We start from the raw sequence: 14858 nt of genomic DNA, 5'->3' as shown, positions 1-14858 counted from the left end.
TTATAGCAATTCAGAAAGTTATCGAAAAGCCTAACTGGAAGTGGGTTAGCAGAGAATGGAAGGGCAAAAGTGAATTAATACTCTGCCCCCTGCCACGTGTCAGTAGGGAAACACTGTATTTTGCAGAAGTGGGCCTTTCAGTGGGCCTCCATCTAGGTGGCGTGGTAGAAATGTCATAGAAAAATGGATAAAAGAAAGATATAATAATCGTGTTCTCTGAGATGGAGAAATTTCAGTGATCCTAATATTTCATTAAACTAATTTTAGTATAATTTTATTATAGGTCAAGCCCCACTCTAAACAATAAAAAAGTTTTAGAAAAGTATGAAAAATACTCACATCCAGAGGGTACCGACTGATACGTAAGCAAGTAATTGAAACACAGATTAACCTCTGGATAGGGTAAGTTGCCTTTGACTAACAGGAAGTTTCATGGGGGAAATTAATACTCTAAGTCTTGAGAAGGATAACTGTACTTGGATGAGTAAGCGAGAAAGAGAAGCAGGTGTGCCTTCCAGTGTAGCTACGGCACTATAAAAGTTGGTAAGATCTAAAGAGGTAGGTTAAACTAGTCAGTTTAGCAGCTAGCTTATAACTTTGTATTTAGTTAGTAGTAAGGGGACAACAGAGGATGAGATGGTTGGATGGCATCACCGACTCAACGGACATGAGTCTGAGCAAACTCTGAGAGATGGAGAAGGACAGGGAAGCCTGACATGCTGCAGTCCATGGGGTCGCAAAGAGTTGGACATGACCAAGCAACTGAACAACAATAGACAATATTAAATATTTAAGATGAAGATAAGCAATAAGTATAATCAATGGATGATTTGATTTGCTAATACAGGTTTTAAGTACTTTACTAACTCAGAACGACCTGAAATAAATCACACAAGTTTTGCCCACAAGAAAGAAAAAATAAAGGTCAATACATGGAAGATCTTGGTCCTGTGGAATTTATGGTGATGTAAATGGGGATCCAGGAAAGAGAATTACAAGGAGAATGTTATTCGTAAGGGCTGATTTGGAGGAAAGAGAATGGAAGTGAGCAGGCCTTCAGTATGAGTCTACTGAAATAGACCTGATGAGAGCTTTTGCCTAGAAAATCCCATGGACAGAGAAGCCTGGTAGGCTGCAGTCCATGGGGTCGCTAGAGTCGGACATGACTGAGCAACTTCACTTTCACTTTTCACTTTTATGCATTGAAGAAGGAAATGGCAACCCACTCTAGTGTTCTTGCCTGGAGAATCCCAGGGACAGGAAGCCTGGTGGGCTGCCATCTATGGGGTCACACAGAGTCGGACACGACTGAAGCGACTTGGCAGCAGCAGCAGAAATAGACATGATGACAGCTAATGAGCTATGAAACAGGGCAGAAAGATTTCAAAGAGTTCGAAGGAAAAACAAAACAAAACTAAACCTTGCTGGTGGACTGGTAGCAATTTATCCTGTGGTTAACTCCATGGTGAGTCAGATTGTTTTCGCTTTACAGTGAGTGAATCCATGATCTGAGGTTCACTGCTGGCTGAAATGTATGAATGGTGGGAAAGGGTGGAGTTGAGGAGCTATAATGAGAGACAGATGTAGAAGAAGAGCACTGAGAGTCTTCTGCAGTGTGGCAAATTGCAGTGTGTGATTGGTTTACCCATGAGGATACTCTTGGCGTTCACTGCAGCCATCAGAGAGGCTTTTGCTTATTTTTGTCCATCTGCTTCAGCCCAGGATATCCTCTCCTCTAATATCCATATTCTCAGAATGTTTTCCCAAGCAATAGCTGGAGGAGAGCTAGAAAGGAGAAAAATGAAAAGCCATCTCCTCCTCAAATTGTTCTGAGACTTAGTTCAGTCTTGGGGGTGGTGGTTCATGAGGCACTCACACTTAGCAACACTTGGTTCCAACATGTAAAATGGATAAAAGTATTGCTGTTCTGATTGAAGCTGGGATAAAAGCCTAAATGTCCAGTCTTCTTGGCTGGCCCTACAAGGTCCTCCTAATGGCCTTTGTTGGATTGTAGGAAGTGCAGTTAGGAAACCATTGAACCAGCACCCTCATTTCCATGCTGGGAAACTGAATCTCAGAGAGATGAAGTGACTTCTGCAGGGTCCCATAGCTTTTCAGTGGCTTAATAATGGCTGAAATCAGGTCCTAATCCTGCACTTTACTTCACAATAAATTCATTTTATCCAGAATTAAAGGCTGTCTTTCTGCTTTCCTGTGGTTTCCCAACCCATTATATTAAATATGTCTTTTTTTTTTTTTTTCAATTCTGATGTTGACATCTGGGGTCTTACTGATGGTAGGGAAACTGCCCCTCCCAGGGCAAGTCAATTCCTAGAGTAAACCACTCATCTGTGTTGTACCCTTCATATGCAAACTAATCAACTCAATACCCAACCCCCTCAAATACATACATCTCTTCTGATTCTTAGACCCCAATAGTCATCTGCTTTAATCACCACAAGTCCAGGAACCAGACAACCTAGGATAACCACTACATCCCACAGCATGCTGAAATTTATACTAGCCCACGCTAAACCAGCTTACCTGCCTCAGCTGTCCCCCCACCCTCCATGGAAACCATAATAAAGGTTTTTGCCCATGTTCCTTCCCACTTCTTCCACCCCCGATCCACCCTTATACTTCTCCATATGACCCTGCATTGTGTAGTATGTCTCCTTCTCTTGCGAGCTGTGAGTAGTATACTGTCTTTTCAGTGGTGGTCATCTCATGATCTGTTGGTCTCACAACACCTGAATAATAATAAACCCTACATTGTAAAACACACACGCCTCTAATCCTGTTCTTCTTGGTTTTGTCTGTCCCATCCACTGTGGTGTGAGCCCCTACTTTGCATCTTACATGTACCTGGCACAAAGAGCTAACACATAATACATAGATGTTAAAATCATGCCTCCTGTGAGTTTTAAAATTATGATTAGAAATTTACTTTTCATGCAGAAACTTCTTCTAGGCATGATAATTGCTCTCAATGAGGTCATTGTCAAGTCTTACCTGGGAAAAATAAGACATGCATCCAGGTAACTGTTATAAAAAATTATAATATATTATGTCAAAATAAAGGCTCAAATAAGATTCATGAACATCTACCGGAAAATAAAATACTACAGGAAGGTTAAACATGAAGTAGAAGTAGTGACGATAAGGCACTTCAGTTGGAAAGTCTGAAATAAACAAATTCATAAATGGAGAGAAACATTGGGCCATTTAATTATTTTGCTTCACTGTCGCTGTTCAGTCACTAACTCATGTCTGATGCTTTGAGACCCCATGAACTGCACATCAGGCTTCCCCATCCTTCACTGTCTCCCAGAGTTTGTTCACACTCGCATCCATTGCTTTAAACACTTCAAAATATCAACATTTCTTTTAGGAAAATGTACAGACACATCAGTATGACCTAGAAGATAAGACTCTTCTGCTTTCTGCATCTAACCAACTGTTCTCCATTTACTCTCTAAGAAGACCTGGCACCATTTTTGGCACCATTTTTAACACCATTGGCACCGTTTTTTGTTTTTTCCAACATCATTTGTTCATTTTGTGTCTCTGTATAACATTCTGGGGATTCTCACATCATTTCACATTTTTTCATCGTTGCTATATTTGTTATGCTGATCTGTGATGAGTGGTCTTTGTTAGGGTTGTCACTGTTTTGGGGTACCATGCCCACATAAGAGGGTGTATTCAATTGATAAATGTGTTGTGTGTTCTGATTGCTCCAATGACCAACTGTTTTCATATATCTCTCCCAATCCTTGGGTCTCCCTATTTCCTGAAACATAACAGTATTGACATTAGGCCAATCAATAACTCTTCAGTGGCCTCCAAGTATTTGGGTGAAATAAAGAGTTGCATGTCTCTCACTTTAGATCAAAAGCTAGCCATGATTAAGTTAATGCAGAAGGTATATTGAAAGCCAAGATAGGCTAAAAGCAAGGCTCTTTTTTGCCAGTTACCCAAGTAGTATACTCTTGGGTAAAAATTCTTGAAGGAAATTAAAAAGGGCTCCTCCAGTGAACACATGAGTGATAAAATAAAAAAAGCAAAATAGCCTTATTGCTAATATGAGAGTTTTAGTTGTCTGGATAGAAGACCAAACCAGTCACAACATTCCCTTAAATCAAAGCCTAATCCAGAGTGAGGCCCTAACTCTTCAATTGTATGAGGTCTGAGAGAGATGAAGGTGCTCCAGAAGATGTTAGAAGCTATCAGAGGTTGGTTCATGAAGTTTAAAGAAAGATGTCTTCTCCATAATCTCAAAGCACAGGTGAAGCAGCAAGTGCAATTCAGAAGTTGCAACAATTTATCTAGAAGATTTAGCTAGCTAAGATCATTTCTGCAAGTGGCTTCACTACACAACCAATTTTCAATGTAGATGAAACAGCTTTTTATGGGAAGAAGATGCCATCTAGGACTTTTATAGCTAGAATGGAAAAGTCAATGCCTGGCTTCAAAGCTTCAATGGACAGGCCGACTCCCTAGTTTCCCTGATAGGTCAGCTGGTAAAGAATCCGCCTGCAATGCAGGAGACTCAGGTTTGATTTCTGAGTCGGGAAGATCCCCTGGAGAAGGGATAGGCTATCCGTTCCAATGTTCCAGCCTGGAGAATTCATGGGCTGTATAGTTTCGTGGGGTCACAAAAGTTGAACACGACTAAGTGACTTTCACTCACTCACAGCCAGCAACTGAAAATTCAAACTAGTGCTCACCATTTTGAAAATCTACTAGACTCTATTGGATATGAAGTCCTCACCCCAGTCTCCGCACAGGACAATACTCAGGTGTCATTTCAGCCCCAAGAGTCCTCACAGGATGGGCTGAGACCTTTGCTGCAAATTCATTGCAGTTCAACTTCTCCCTCTTGCCAATTCTGCTTCCCTCATCCCTCACCCCTCATGAATGTTGTTCTCAAGACTACTATTAGCCAGTCTCGTACACACTAATTTCAGAGTCTGGGTGTATTCTCAAGGAACCTGATCTAGCACAGGTAGATTAAACAAACAAACAAACAAAAAGATAGTAAAAGCTTAACTCGCTATTGAATCCATGTGGTAGCAAACCCATGCTCTGAATCACTATGCAACATTAACTCAAGCACCCACTAATAGACACTTAAGCATCACAAATGGAGACTTTGGAAAATGAGCATGGCTCTTTTGCCTGAAGTTTGAGATGAATTTGGGCACCATATTATTTGCACAGAGAAGAAATGGAAGACTTTTTCACTTTCTAATTGGAGTCAGTTATACAACAAACCTGTGATTGATTTCTTACAATGTTATCAATTCAAATAATTTTGAGAGTCAGACAAGAAATAATAGATCCCCTAGGCTCACTCATTTTTTAATCTGGAATTGCATCACCAATGTCACTGCTTGAGTGCTTGCACTAATAGAAAACTCAAGCTTCGAGGTTAGTGGTTCCCAAAAGATAGTCCATGTTCCAGGTCAGTGATAGCAGACTTCTGCTGGCAAGTTACGTCTTCAATAAGTATCTGTTAAACAAATGAATTATTAAACATCACTGTAGGTTTTTTCTGAATAGGAATTTTTAGTGTAATGTGTTGAGCATATATTTTTATAAGTCCTTCCAGATGATTCTGATGCACAATTAGGATCAAGCCAACATTAAGGAGGTTGTTACATTAATTCTTATTAGGCAAAATATATATGATATTAATTTGCCATTTAACTATTTTATTTTAAAATGGTGTTAGGACTTCCCTGGTGGTACAGTAGATAAGAATCCACTTGCCAATGCAGGGGACACAGGTTTGACCCCTGGTCTTGGAGGATTCCATAAGCTGCAGAGCAATCAATGAGTGCACCAGGAATACTGGGCACCCTGGAGCCCAAACATTGCAGCTGCTGAAGCTCATGTGCCTGTGCTCCGCAACAAGAGAAGCCACCACAGTGAAAATTCTCTGCACCGCGATGAAGAGAGACCCCTGCTCACCACAACTCGAGAAAGCCCTTGCACAAAGACCCAGCACAACCAAAAATAAATAAATATATTTTTTTAATTACTAAAAAGTTTTTTAAACTTAAAAAGTAAAATGTTGATTGTGGAAAAACATGTAGCAAACTTCTAAACTATTTTAAAATATGCAATTCAGTAACATTAAGCACATTCATAATGTTATCCAAACATCACTACTATTTACTTCTACAGTTTTTCCACCACCCCAAAAAGAAACTTGTACGTGATAAACAATCACTCCCCTTCCCTGCTCCTACCACCTCTGAGACTGCTCTTCATTATATTGATGCATTCAAGTCAGTTTATCTCCTGGTAATGTCTATATTTCTGGTTGTGCTCCTTGAGCCTAATCATATCAGACTAAACTTGCCCATCTGGCATAATTGGAAGACTATACATATCATGATTTTTCTCCTCTTTATCTGTTTCTATTTGTCTAAATCCCTTTCAAATCATGCTCTCTGAAACCTGGCGTGGTTTGAACAGGAACCATAAAGCAGAGCTATCTCCTACCTGGAGGCTGACATTATATTTCTTTAATGCAGCCTTAAATTGTTTTAGTTTTGGGAGCAGCTTTTTTATTCTTCTGATACACATTGAACTTGACAACTAATTTTTCATATGGGCTACTGGTAAGTCTCATTTCCTTATACATAAAGATGTTTCTAAGAATCTAAATTCAGGACTTTACATTCGTCCTTTTAAAATTTGTTTAAAGCACTTTTTTTTTTTTTTTTTCTGCCAACTGAGCTCTTTTGAGATCTAATATTACAATTTAATTATTAGCTTGATTCAAGTGAGTTTCAAATACTATTACCAGGCTGTATCTTTCGGGGCATCTGAAAAGATTAAAGAATATATATATATATATATATATACATATACACACATATGTCAGTTCAGTTCAGTCACTCAGTCGAGTCCGACTCTTTGCAACCCCATGGACTGCAGCATGCCAGGCTTTCCTGTTCATCAGTAAATCCCAGAGCTTGCTCAAACTCATGTCCATCAAGTCAGTGATGCCATCCAACCATCTCATCCTCTGTCATCCCTTCTACTCCCATCTTCAATCTTTCCCAGCATCAGGGTCTTTTCAAATGAGTTAGTTCTTCACATCAGGTGGCCAAAGTATTGGTGTTTCAGCTTCAGAATCAGTCCTTCCAATGAATATTCAGGGCTGAGTCCCTTTAGGATGGACTGGTTGGATCTCCGTGCAGTCCAAGGGACTCTCAAGAGTCTTCTCCAACACCACAGTTCAAAAGCATCAATTCTTCTGTGCTCAGTTTTCTTTAAATTCCAACTCTCATATCTGTATATGACTACATAGATTTGACTACATGGACCTTTGTTGGCAAAGTAATGTCTCTGTTTTTTAATATGTTGTCTAGGTTGGTCATAGGTTTTCTTCCAAGGAGCAAGCATCTTTTAATTTCATGGCTTCAGTCACCATCTTCAGTGATTTTAGAGCCCAAGAAAATAAAATCTCTCACTCTTTCCATTGTTTCCCCATCTATTTGCCATGAAGTGATAGGACCAGATGCCATGATCTTAGTTTTCTGAATGTTGAGTTTTAAGCCAACTTTTTCACTCTCCACTTTTGCCGTGAGCCAGCGTGAGGAATTCTGCCCGTGGCAAAGGTCATGAGGAAGGAGGCTCGGCATACGCAAAGGCAGGACCGAGCCTCAGGAGTCCCCCTGGAAATTCTCGAGCATCTACCCCCCAAACCAGAGTCTGCTTATTTTCTGCTTTGTGCTCTCACCTATACCTCTGACTTTACAGGGGGCTGTCCCCCACTACCTCTCTCTGAAAAAAGAGTTAACTTACAGCTCCAGTTAATAAAGTTCCTGGGTGTGATAGTATTTCAACCTACAAACTCCTTTGGAAGTCCTCTAGCCTGCCTGAATAGGTTTTTCCGGCCACATGTGATTGTTCAGAGCCTCCCAACCGTGAGAGGCATGACGTGTTCTAAACTGTCTAAATACAGATTCCTTTGAGCAGTTAAAAGATTGATTAGAAATTGTATTGGTGAAGGGTTTTTCACTTGTTGGGCCAATATTTGCTGCTAAGTTTCCATATCCCTTACCTGCTGTGTCCCCGGCAGTGTATTGATTAATATAATTGGTGTAAGTAGTAGCTTTGATGTTTGTAACCTTGGACCCTTGAGTTAATTCTTTTTCTTGTTATAGCCCACCACACCTTTGCTCTATAGGAATGCAACTTTATCTAATGCTTTTGGAGGGTGGCGCCTGACTAATCACCTTTAGAGAAAAATAAGTTTTCTGAAGAAAGGGTCTTAAAATGTTAACAGGCCTCTGGGCCAGAAGATGATGTAAATCACCTAAACTTTTGCATATGATAAGTTTGCAGGAAGAAAGCCTGGCTTACTGCTGACTCTACCCCTTCCCCCATTATCCTCTATGCATAACTTAAGGTACAAAAACTACTTTGGAAAAAAAAGTGCGGGCCTTGTTCACCGAAGCTTGGTCTCCCTATGTCGTTCTTTCTCTCACCTTCTGGCTAAATTCCCATCTTGAACATGGAGGCTCGTCAAGCCTACTAATTATGCCTGGGCTTCTAAGATCTGACTGGGGAGGCCTTCGTGTCTCCTCTCCTTCGGGAGAACGGGAGGATGCCTGCGGCCTACGTAGGTGACACAAATTCCTTATTTTAGAATTTTATTAGCTTTCCACGTAAACCAAGTTATTCAGCCTCTTTTCTCCACTAGATTTTCTCACTGAGCTATCCTTATTTAACCACTCTTTATATCCTTAATTAATGTTTAATTAAGCAATTGTTTCCTGATCCTCGCCAACGCCATCCCCACTTCGAATTCCCTGGATCCACCGGGGCTGGACCCCGGCACACTTTCACCTTCATCAAGAGGCTTTTGAGTTCCTCTTCACTTTCTGCCATAAGGGTGGTGTCATCTGTATATCTGAGGTTATTGATATTTCTCCTGGCAATCTTGATTCCAGCTTGTGCTTCTTCCAGGCATTTCACATGATGTACTCTGCATATAAGTTAAATAAGCAGAGTGACTATATGCAGCCTTGATGTACTCCTTTCCCAATTTGGAACCAGTCTGTTGTTCCATGTCCAATTCTAACTGTTGCTTCCTGAATTGCATACAGGTTTCTCAAGAGGCAGATCAGGTGGCCTGATATTCACATCTCTTTCATAATTTTCCAGTTTGTTGTGATGCACAGAGTCAAAGGCTTTGGTGTAGTCAATAAAGCAGAAGTAGCAGTTTTTCTGGAACTCTTTTGCTTTTTCTGTGATCCAATGGATGTTGGCCACTTGATCTCTAGTTCCTCTGCCTTGTCTAAATCCAGCTTGAACACTTGGAAGTTCACAGTTCACGTACTGTTAAGCCTGACTTGGAGAATTTTGAGCATTACTTTGCAAGGGTGTGAGATGAATGCCATTGTGCAGTAGTTTGAACATTTTTTGGCAATGCCTTTCTTTGGGACTGGAATGAAAACTGACCTTTTCCAGTCCTGTGACCACTACTGATCACTCCAAATTCCCTGGTATATTGAGGGCAGCACTTTCATCACAACATCTTTTAGGATTTGAAATAGCTCAACTGGAATTCCATTGCCTCCACAGTTTTGTTCATAGTGGACATAGCTTTGTTCATAGCTTTGTTCATAATATGTGCTGAATTTTATAAGTCTTGGGAAACCTTTTACAATGCTTTAGAATAGCCATCTGTTTAATAATTGACAATATTTACTTAGAACCTAACATATATCAAGTACAACAACTGTATACTCTGCAATACTATAGTGGGTTAGGAAAATTTAGTCCCATTTTGTATCGGACATTGGGATAGGCTGCACTTCTATAATGGCCACCTAAAGATGCACTGCCCTACAGTAATCTCCAGGATCTGTGATCATGATGATATATAATTATCAGGATATGATTATATTTTGCTATGTTATATGACACAGTTGACTTTAATATATGGATGGGATTACCTTATCTTGTATTATCATGGCAAACCAGTTGCAGTCACTTGAGTCCCTAAAAGCAGAGAGCTTTTTTCCCAGTTGGTACAGAAGAGGAGTCAGAGAGATCTGAAGCGTGAGAAGGATCCAGTGTGTACTTGTTCCCCTTAATATGGAAGAGAGGCTATGTGAGAAGTGTCAGTGATTGTACTGAGTTAGCCAAAAAGCTCATCTGGGTGTTTTCATAACATCTAAATAGCCATGTGCCAGTCTAAACCTTGGCTTGAAAAGGCATCGTATGTTTTCCATGATTTCTTTTGCATCTGCCATTTCAGGGGAAGAATGAGTACTAGTCAACCTGCTGACCCAGGGAAAAGGAGACCAGTGGAACAGAACCAGCCAAACGGACAACCAACAGAATGAAGCAGAGCTGCCTCCAATGTTATAGCCTGAAGAAGAGATCCTGGCTTAGTCCAGCCTCCTTCCGCCAAAACCCTGTGATTTTTGAGAATAAGTGATTTTGTTTTAAGCCACTGCTAACTCCATCTGTGCAATATTATTGTGGCAACAGTTAACTGCTACAAGTCTTGAGAGTTAAGTAGCAGAGGACAGAAGTGAAGATAGTTAAGAAAGTCATCCTTGATCATCAGAGTTAATAAGCCTAGTAGAGATGGTTTAGTTTTTACTGCAGTCTGACCACAAGCTCTATGCTCTTAACCATTAATTGTACTCATTACAATCACACTTGGGTTTTAGCTTTGGACTGGGAAGTAGGAGCAGGGGGTGGTGATCACTTTGGAATTCATCATTCAAATCTTACATATCTTTATGTGAAATTGCTGTTAGAGTGGCCATTCTTTTCTTAAGAAATGAGGTATTAGCAGGAGAACTCAGCTCCCACAAAGAAACAAACAGAGGCCTCAGCAGCTGTCTGATTGTGACCGTGTCATCCATCGTCCCCCAAGCTGCTCAGGGACAGTGATGCAGTGTCCCAGGCTGCCTCTGAAACAGGCGAGCAGCTGGACTGGAGCAGGAAGCTGGTGATTTAAGGTGGCGTCTGCACCATTCCATGCTGCCACTCTGCCCTCAGAGGAATTCACATAAGTGGGGACTGGATGAGCTCTCCAGGGAGGCGGTCATCTTAGTCATACTGAAATTTATGGAGGTGTTTCCAAATGGCTGCCAACAAACCAGTTAAGCTTCAAAAACCTGAAAGGTCTCTTCCCTTGCTTCACTCCATTTGCACTGGTACCATCTAGTTACGAGAGTCGAGCAGCGATTCCTAGGGCCTCAGGTCTGGGTTACAGATATGAGAGCCATCCAGGCTTTCATCTCTTCTTTCTTATTTCCATTCAAGGCCTCATATCCCTCCCTTTGCGCCCTTTGTACTGCCCATCCTAATAAAAGTCACAGTGGTTAAGATACAGTATCAGAGTCATGGATTTGAATCCCAAATCACAATAATTATCACTACACAATTGCCAATGTTATTAAATAGCTTTTAGCAAGCTATTAGTATTATTACAGCTAATAATTGTTTAGTGTAAAGTATAAAATTGTATATATATATGGCTCCCCTGGTGGCTCAGATGGTAAAGCATCTGCCTGCAATGCAGGAGACCCGGGTTCGATCCCTAGGTTGGGAAGGTCCCCTAGAGAAAGAAACGGCAACCCACTCCAGTACCCTTGCCTGGAAAATCCCATGGATGGAGGAGCCTGGTGGGCTACAGTCCATGGGGTCGCAAATAGTCAGACACAACTGAGCAACTTCACTCACTCACTCATATATATATATATAATTATAAATATAAATATATAAAAATAATTATATATATATAATTTCAGACCAGAAGTCTGTGAGGTAGAGAGCATGACTCTCACTCTAAAAAGAAAGAAACTGCAACTCAGAAAATGTAAACACCCTACCTAATATCCTACAGTTAATGGGTGGTGAAACTAACCCTGAACCCCCTACTCTAGCCTTTAGAAATCACTCTGACAAACTGCCTCGATGCCCCACTTCCCAGCTTATAAGCACTGGTCAACTAACCCAATTTCTTTTAGATTCATTTTGTTTTTCTGAAAAAGAAAACCATGATAATACTTCTATTAGTCTGGATTCATTTAGTTACAAGTGATAGAAAATACAACACATACTGGTTAAGGGCCAAAGAAAAATACTGATTGATGCAATTTGAGGGGGACTAGAAGTGAAATGAAGTCGCTCAGTTGTGTCTGACTCTTTGTGATCCCATGGACGGTAGCCTATCAGGCTCCTCTGTCCACAGGATTTCCCAGGCAAGAGTGTTGGAGTGGATTGCCATTTCCTTCTCCAGGGGATCTTCCCGACCCAGGAATCGAACCCAGTCTCCTGCATTGAAGGCAAACACTTTACTGTCTGAGCCACCAGGGGGGACTAGAGACCCAGACAATGTTATTTCTTAACACTTTATCTTTGGGTTGGTCATGGGCTTCCCTCATAGCTCAGTCAGTAAAAAATCTGCCTGCAATGCAGGAGACCCAGGTTCGATTCCTGGGTCAGGAAGATCCCCTGGAGAAGCAAATGGCAATCCACTCCAGTATTCTTGCCTGGAAAATCCCATGGACAGAGGAAGCTGGTGGGCTATAGTCCATGGGGTCGCAAGAGTCGGACACGACTTAGCGACTAAACCCCCACCACCACCACAACGCTAGTAGAGTCCCTGTAGGTGGTGTTCGCAGCAACTACAGGCTTGGACCTTACTGGCCACAGCAAATCCAGTGAGCAAAAAATGTGTCCTTAAGTAAAAGTTTTATCCCAATATAGTTTATTAAAATCAGTCCAGTAGCATAAGGACAGAATACACTGATTGTACTTGACTTCAACCCTTAGAGAAGTGGGTTGTTGAACCACCTGAACTTCTCATTGTAGAGAGTATATTGTTCTTAAAAAAAAAATCAACATGTTTTTACTAGAAGATTAGGGAACCTGGCATTTTGTAAGCATTTAATAATGTATAATCATATCACAGATCTTTTTACCCTTATTCTTTGCAACATCCCCAGGAGTAAGTTGGGTAGGTATTATTAGAACCATCTTGTATCTGAAGAAACTATGGCTTAGAGAAGTTAATGCATTTTTACAGGATCACACAGCTAATAAGTTGCAAAGTCAGGAATCAGATTCAGAGGTACCAACCTCAGATTCTGTGTGCTAATTTTAGAACTGAAACAAGTCATCCTCTTAAGTGGCAATCATTCTCTTAAATAACAGCTCCTTGGGACTTAACCCAGTACTTGTGAATATAGAAAAAACTGTCTCCTTGCAATCCGTACAACAAGGAACTTTGCCCCCACTTATCAGAAATACATTTTTCTGGACTACTTAAAGGTTGAGAATTGCCACCAGCATGTTGAATTTCCTACCTCATAATATCCCCTCCCAACCGGAACAGTGGGTAATTTGAAAAGACTAGAGCCAAAAAAAAAAAAAAAAACTTTGGCCCTTTGCTGTCTATCTTATCAGCTCAACAGAGCAGGAGTGATGGCAACTCAGGAAACATGCTAGCAGACAGACTTTTCTGAGTGAATATTACATTCTTGGCCCAGAGTTTATCTTTATAGGTGTGTTGTAAGGAGGCACTGAGAGACGGGATCTTCACGGGACAGGAGTCATAACGAAGAAGCAGCTGTGGAAGTGCATCTCCAAAGACTCCAGCTGAGAAATCACCCAGTGGAAAGAAAGTATGGAGTGCAATCTGCAAGTGGTAAATTTAGGAGGGATCTCACACATACTTCACATCCATTTACCTAAACACCATTGGAATATTCTGTTGTCATTTAATCCAGTGTGGTGAAGTTTGTTCATTGACACATGGAGATGCTTAGATACAGGGGAAAAATCAGTAGTCCACTGAGGAATTCACATCCACTGTCTCCTCAATCCTCAATAACTTCATGAGTAAATATTATTATTCCCATTTTAAGATGAGAAAATCAAGTTCACAAGTGTTGCATAAGCAGTCCAATGTTTTAATCACATCATAGGTGAGAGCCCAGACTGACTCCCACTGTGCTGTCCTGGCCCCAGATAGTCACAGAGGACCATGAAAGTCACACCCTAAGATGATAAGATCTGCTGTCTCTGAAAACATGGCATTGTGGGTATTTGTTTTCTCTGTTTTATCTCTCCTTTACTGATAGGATTTTTCAATTGTTTTGATGGTGATAATGATAATAATACGCATTTATCACTTTAGTAACTAAAATAACTATTGCAAGTCAAATAAAATTTGGTCCAGTTCAGTTCAGTTCAGTCACTCAGTCGTGTCCGACTCTTTGCGACCCCATGAATCGCAGCACACCAGGCCTCCGGGTCCATCACCAACTCCTGGAGTTCGCTCAGACTCACATCCATCGAGTCAGTGATGCCATCCAGCCATCTCATCCTCTGTCGTCCCCTTCTCCTCCTGCCCCCAATCCCTCCCAGCATCAGAGTCTTTCCAATGAGTCAACTCTTCGCACGAGGTGGCCAAAGTACTGGAGTTTCACCTTCAGCATCATTCCTTCCGAAGAAATCCCAGGGCTGATCTCCTTCAGAATGGACTGGTTGGATCTCCGTGCAGTCCAAGGGACTCTCAAGAGTCTTCTCCAACACCACAGTTCAAAAGCATCAATTCTTTGGCACTCAGCCTTCTTCACAGTCCAACTCTAACATCCATACATGACCACAGGAAAAACCACAGCCTTGACTAGATGGACCTTTGTTGGCAAAGTAATGTCTCTGCTTTTGAATATGCTATCTAGGTTGGACATAACTTTCCTTCAAAGGAATAAGCGTCTTTTAATTCCATGGCTGTAGTCACCATCTGCAGTGATTTTGGAGCTCCAAAAAATAAAGTCTGACACTGTTTCCACTGTTTCGCC

General features: G+C 41.1%; 1 long non-coding RNA gene across 1 annotated transcript in view; it reads right to left on the bottom strand.

Moving 5' to 3' along the window:
• Positions 1 to 5336: 5336 nt before the first annotated feature.
• LOC147367886 (uncharacterized) overlaps positions 5337 to 14858 on the bottom strand; it is a 62993-nt gene continuing 53471 nt past the window's right edge. Inside the window, exon 3 of the long non-coding RNA XR_015169340.1 lies at positions 5337 to 5515. This is a non-coding gene — a long non-coding RNA (uncharacterized LOC147367886). The remainder of the gene's footprint in view (positions 5516 to 14858) is intronic.

Source organism: Bos grunniens, chromosome 8 (assembly GCF_055505025.1).
Source record: "Bos grunniens cultivar Pamir isolate PY7600 chromosome 8, Bosgru_T2T1.0, whole genome shotgun sequence".
In the NCBI taxonomy this organism is placed as follows: Eukaryota; Metazoa; Chordata; class Mammalia; order Artiodactyla; family Bovidae; genus Bos; species Bos grunniens.
The sequence above is the reverse complement of the archived record's forward strand: the minus strand, read 5'-3'. Positions and strand labels throughout refer to the sequence as shown.